At 35.8% G+C, this 6487-nt stretch overlaps 1 pseudogene; it reads left to right on the top strand.

Moving 5' to 3' along the window:
- The first annotated feature begins 425 nt into the window (after positions 1-425).
- LOC105542055 lies at positions 426-1417 on the top strand (annotated as a pseudogene).
- The last annotated feature ends 5070 nt before the right edge of the window (positions 1418-6487 follow it).

The raw sequence follows: 6487 nt of genomic DNA, 5'->3' as shown, positions 1-6487 counted from the left end.
AGTCATGTCAGGTTATTTGTACAAAACCTTTTAGTGAAAAACAATAAAAATTCTGAATAAAAATAGAGTTTAAAATATTTTACTTAAAATATTAAACCATTAAAGATAATCTAAATAAGCTGCCCAGAGTCCAGTGAAAAGCTAGAATGTAGACAGAGAGTATTCTGAGTAGACACGTTGACTTGCTTATATGATATTTATTGATATGATATATAAGAAATCAAGGAGACCCAGGCAACTCTTTTGAATGGAATTGGGCTGATTCATCTCTGGTTTGTGGAGTAAGAGCCAGGTTAAGTCTGAGCCACTGCAGCTGCTGCCTCTGTCTTTGCTTTATCGCAGAGGCAAGACAAAGGTCTGCACTGTGGCCTTGCGCCCCTGTTGGCCTTCCGGAGAGTCACATCACACAGGAAAATTACACCTGCCAGAAATAGCAAGAACTTTTGGTAAGAAGAAATTTGTCAAACAAGAAATTGAAGCTGAATGCCTTAAGAATTGTAGTTACTGACCAGAAATATAGACAGACTTCTTAGACTCGGAGAAGATATGCCTGGACTGGGTCATGGCCACCTACAGATGCTCCTGTAGTGGAAACAGCAGAACAAGTCTATATTTCTTCCCTGGCACTGTTAAAAATGTTAAAGCAAGGTGATGCTGGTGTTCCAATGGAAGTTATGGGTCTGAAGCTTGGAAAATTTGTTGATTATTATACCATCAGAGTGATTGACATGTTTGCTATGCCACAGATGTCAGTGTGGAGGCATTTGATCTAATGTTCCAAGCTAAAATGGTGCATGTATTGAATCAGACAGGAGAGCTTGAGATGGTTACTGGTTGGCATCACAGTCACCTGGCTTGATTGCTGGGGTTTCTGGGGTGAATATCAGTACTCAGCAGAGTTTTGAAGCCTTATCAGGGGGATCTTTAACAGGTGGTTGTGGATTCCATTCAGAGTGTAAAAGGGAAGGTTGTTAGTGATGCCTTCAGGTTGATCAATGCTAATATGATGGTACATGAACCAAAACTAACAACTTCAAATATGAGTCACTTAAGCCATCTATTCAGGCATTAATTAATGGATGAAACAGACATTATTACTCTATTACTATTAACTATCTGAAAAATAAACTGGAATAGAAGATGTTGCTAAATTTGCATAAGGAGTTGAATGGAAGATTTGACACTTCAGGATTATATGAACATTGTAAATATGATGATTTAGTATTAAAATAGATGCTAGAATTAGCCAAGAATTACAAAAAGGCTGTAGATGAAGAAGATGAGATGACATCTAAACAGCTGGCAATAAAGAGTGTTGGCTAGCAGAACGCTAATGTCATTTGGAGGAACAAGTGGATTTAGGCATGACTTCAAATATTGTTTAGCAGCTATGTTGAATACTGTTGTGTTTAAGTGAAACAACAAAAAATTTATTAGTGATGCTTTCAGTATACATTTCTGTTCCTAATGCTCAAAATTACGGGACCTCTAAAGACGTATTTGGTTAAATGTAAGACATTTGGCATCATTTGTAGCACCGTAATCTTCAGTCTCAGCTATGCAATTATTTTTGTTTCTTTAGTCAGGGTCTTTGCAGATTCTAAAGTTATATAATAATTCATAAAAGTGGACGTATTTTGTTAATATCCCATTTAATATTTGCAAAAAGCAGTACTACAAGTCTATTTTGATTGTTGCTTACTAAATAAAATATATTTACAATTTGAAAAATAAAAGTCAGTTGGTAGTAGATGTGTGGATATATTTCTGGGCTCTCTATTTTGTTCTGTTGATCTGTGAGTCTGTTTCTCTGTCGATACCATGATGCTTGGTTACCATAGCTTTGTAGTATATTTAGAAATCAGGTAGTGCAATGCTCCTAGCTTTGTTTTTGTATGTTTGTCTTTCAAAAAAGAAACACAAGACTATTTTGATTATTCAGGGTCTTTTTTAGTTCCATACGCATTTTAAGATTTTAAAAATATATTTCCGTGAGGAATGTCATTAGTAGTTGATAGACATTGTATTGAAAAAAAAACAGAGAGAATAATTTGACTTTTTCCTTTCCAGTTTGAGTGCCCTTTATTTCTTCCTCTGGCCTAATTTTTCTGTCTATGACTTCTGGTATTGTGTTGAATAGAGCTGATGAAAGTGGGTATCCTTGTGTTGTTTCAGACCTTAGAGGAAAGGTTTACAACTTTTTACCATTTCATATAACGTTACTTGAGGGTTTCTCATATATGATCTATATTGTGTTAAGGTACATAGTTTCTATGCCTGATTTGTTGAGAGTTTTTTTTATGAAGGAATGTTGAACTTTGAAAAGTGCTTTCTCTGCTTCTATTGACATGACGATAAGTTTTTATCCTTCATTCTGTTAATGTGATATATCACATTGATTAATTTGCATATGTTAAGCCGACCTTACATTTCTGGAATAAATCTCACTTGATAATAAGTGAATTATCTTTTTAATGTGTTGTTGAATTCATTTTACTCATATTTATTTTGAGAATTTTTGCATTTATGTTTTCTTTTCTTCTTGTATCCTTGTCTAATTTTGATAGCAGGGTAATGTACTTGGTGGTTTCTTCAGATTTGCATTTTCTATTTTTACATAAGTCCATCATACTAGGTTGTATGTGTCCAGAAATTGATCCATTTCTTCTAGGTTTTCTAATTTTTCAGACAGTAATTGTTCTTAATATTCTATTATGATTTTTTTGTATTTCTGTGATAAGAGTTTTAATATCGCCTTTTTCTTCCTTGATTTCATTTGAGTTATTGCTCTTTTTTTCATAATCTAACTAAAGGATTTTCTATTTTGTTTATTTTGTAAACTAACTCTTGTTAATATTTTGTACTGCTTTTTAGTCTCTATTTCATTTATTTGTTCTCTGATTTTTACAATTTCTTTTCTTTTATTAATTTTGTATTTAATCTGCTTTTATTTTTGTACGTCCTTGAGTAATGATGCTAATTTTTTTATTTGCAATCTTTCTACTTTCTTGATATAGGTGTTTATTGCTATACCTTTCCTCTTACAACTTTTCTTCTGTACTCTGTAGGTTTGGTTGGTATATTGTATTTTCATCTGTGTTTCTCTCAGGAAACTTTTGAATTTCTCTTTTAATTTCTTTATTGAACCATGGGTTTTCAGCAGAATGTTGTTTCATTTCTATGTATTGTAAAACTTACGAAGTTTCTTCTGTTATTGATTTCTAATTTTATACCATTGAGGTCAGAAAATACTTGATGTAATCTCTATCTCTTTGACTCTGTAAGACTTTTTTTTGGCTTAGTATATAATCTATCCTGGACAATATACTGTGTTAGTTGAGAAGAATGTGTATTCTACAGCCGTTGGATAGAGTATTCTGTAAATGTCAATTAGGCCCATTTGGTGTAGAGAGCAGTTTAAGTTTGATGTTTCTTTGTTGATTTCCTGTCTAGGTGATCTGTCCATTGTTGAAAATGGGGTGTTGAAGTCCCCTATTATCATTATATTGAGGTTTATCACTCCCTTTAAATCTAGTAACATTTGCTTCATGTATTTGACTGTTCTGGTGTTGTATGGATATCTATTTACAAATGTTATATTATCTTGCTGAATAAATTCACTTATCTTTATGCAGCGAGTTTCTTTGTCTCTTTTTACAGTTTTTGACCCAAAGTCTATTTTATTTCATATAAATCTAGCTACTGCTGCTCACTTTTGGTCTTTGTTTGCATGGAATGCCTTTTCCATCTCTTCACTTTCAGTCTGTGCGGTGCTTACCAGTGAAGTGATTCTCTTGTACAAAGAATGTACTACATGTACTTCTTGTATATGTAGGCAGCATATAATCGGGTTTCATTTTTTTCAGGGGGCGCTTGTTTTTTTTTACCCATCCAGCCACTTTACATCTTTTGACTGGATAATTTAATCCACTTACATTTAAGGTTATTGTTGATAGGTAAGGACTTACTTCTGCCATTTTGCTAATTGTTTTCTGGGATTTTTAAAAATAGATCTTTTGGTCTTTTCTTCCTCTCTAATTGTTTATCATTGTTTAGCTTTGTGGTCTGGTATTTTTTTGTGTTGCTAAACTTTTATTCCTTTCTCTTTCTCATCGTATATGCTGCAATTTCTTTCTTTGTAGATATTTACAAGCTGACATAAAGAGACTTGTAGTTATAATAGACTTATGTAATCTAATAATAACTTAATTTTGGTTAAATGAAAATATTTTAGATTTTTATCCTGCCCTCGTAATTTGTATTTGCTATTCTAAATTTGCATCTTTATATATAGTGTGTTCCTTAGCAATTGATTGTAGCTCTAATTATTTTTGACCATTCTGACTCGTAACCTCTATGGTAGAGGTTTGAAAAATTTACACAGCATGATTATGGTACTGAAGTATCCTGTTTGATTATAAGTTTAGCTCTACTAGTGGGTTTTTTACTTTCACATGTTTTCATTACAGGAATTATCATCCTGAGAATTAGCTGCTGATAAGTATTCTTATAACCTAAAAATATTCTGATAGTCTAATATTCTTATGGTCTTTTCTTATATGTGACTTGACACTTTTGCTGCTTTAAGAATTCTCTCCTTGTCTTTGACTTTGGACTGTTTGATTATAATGTGCCTACATCAGGACCTTTGTGAGTTGTGTGTATTCATGGATCTTTGAGCATCCTTGATCTGGAGCTCGTATCTCACCCAACAATTGTCTCTTCAGCAAGACCTTTATCAAATATATGATTAACAAATATTTTCTCCCATTTTTTAGATTTTGTTACAAAAAAATCCTGCAGACCAAACAGACCCTCAGTCCACTTTGGGTAGCTGCCTGAAGCAGATTTTGTGTAGGCAAAGAGGTTTTTGTTTGTTTGTTTGTTTGTTCGTTTTTTCTGTAGATGAATCCTAGGGTGTCTGTTGGGTGTGGCACATTGACTTTGGCTTTGGTGAATGTAGCAGTGTAGTCTCCATGCAGTTTCTTCACCTATCATACACAACAGCAATGTCTGTGATTGCCTCATTGGCCTAGAATACAAGAGTTAATTGTGTCAGTGGCATAGTCTTACTGGGTGTAAGGTGCCAGTTTGGTTCTCAAGCTGGAGGTATACATGCAGAGCAGTTCAGATGTCTCTAGAGTGGGCTTGGTGCAGACCCCTGGGCTAGTTCTCCAGCTGGGGATGCACATGCATGGCAGTTCATCTGGCTGAGGGGCAGGCTTGCCAGAGATAGAGTTACTGGGCTGATTTTCAGGAAGGGGATGCTTGCTCATGGTGGTTCAGTCAGCCCAGGGTTGGCCTCCACACTGTGAAGAACCACTTGTTCCTGTGGGCATAGAATTGTCTGGGTTCAGGCACCAGTCACAGACGTTTATCTGAGCTTCTGCTCCAAGAAGTCAGTGTCATGGCCCTGCAGCCACTTGTGTGAGCATGATGAAATAATGGTGAGCACTCAGGGATAAAGAGACACAATGGCAACTGGCCCCCAGAGCAGGGAGCAATCTCGCAGTGACTCTGGTTTCAAGATGATACCATGATGTAGCTGCTTTGTTCCACAAAGGGTAGTGGGGTGCATAATGTGGGCTTTACTCTGGAGCAACGCATCCGTGTCAACTTCAGGCAGCTCCCCAAAGTGGACTGAGGGCCTGTGAGTTCTGCAAGACTTTTTTGTAACAAAATCTAAAAATGAGAGAAAATATCTGTTAATCATATGTTTAATAAAGGTCTTGCTGCATGTTTTTGTCCCCTCAGATTCCATATGTTAAAGTCCGAATCTCCGATCCCAATACTATTTGGAAGTAGGACCTTTGGGAGGTAATTAGGTTTAGATGAAGTCAGGAGGGTGAAACTCTGTGGGTGGGATTAGCACCTTTATAAGAAAAGAAATAAATCAGAGCGCTCTCTCTCTTTATCATGTAAGGATAGAGTAAGAAAGTGACTGTCTGTAATCAAAGGGGACCCTCACCGGATACCAAATATGCCAGCACTTTGATCTTGGACCTTCCAATCCTGGAAGTGAGAAAAATATTTCTTGTTTAAGCTGACCAGTGTATGGTATTTTGTTATAGCAGCCCAACTGGCTAAGGTAGTTCTAGTATCCAGAATGCATAACGAACTCTTACAACCCAACATAAAAAGGACAAATAATAATTGACAAGGACTTGAATATACATGTTTCCAAATGCAAATAGCCCAAATGTACATAAAAAGATGACAAATATCATTAGTGTATTTTCCTTCCTTCCTTCTTTTTCTCTTGTCTTCATTCCTCCCTGCCTTCTTTCCTTCCATTTATCTTCTTTCTTTCTTCCCTCCCTTTCTTCTTTCTTTCCTGTCTTTCTTCCCTCCTTTCTTCCTTCTCTTCTTTCCTTTCTTCTCCTCTTTTCTCTTTCTTTCTCTTCCTTCCTTCCTTCCTTCCTTCCTTCCTTCCTTCCTTCCTTCCTTCCTTCCTTCCTTCCTCCCTCCCTCCCTCCCTCCCTCCCTC

Source organism: Mandrillus leucophaeus, unplaced genomic scaffold (genome assembly GCF_000951045.1).
Source record: "Mandrillus leucophaeus isolate KB7577 unplaced genomic scaffold, Mleu.le_1.0 Scaffold25, whole genome shotgun sequence".
Classification (NCBI taxonomy): domain Eukaryota; kingdom Metazoa; phylum Chordata; class Mammalia; order Primates; family Cercopithecidae; genus Mandrillus; species Mandrillus leucophaeus.
This window is presented reverse-complemented; position numbering and strand designations above follow the sequence as displayed.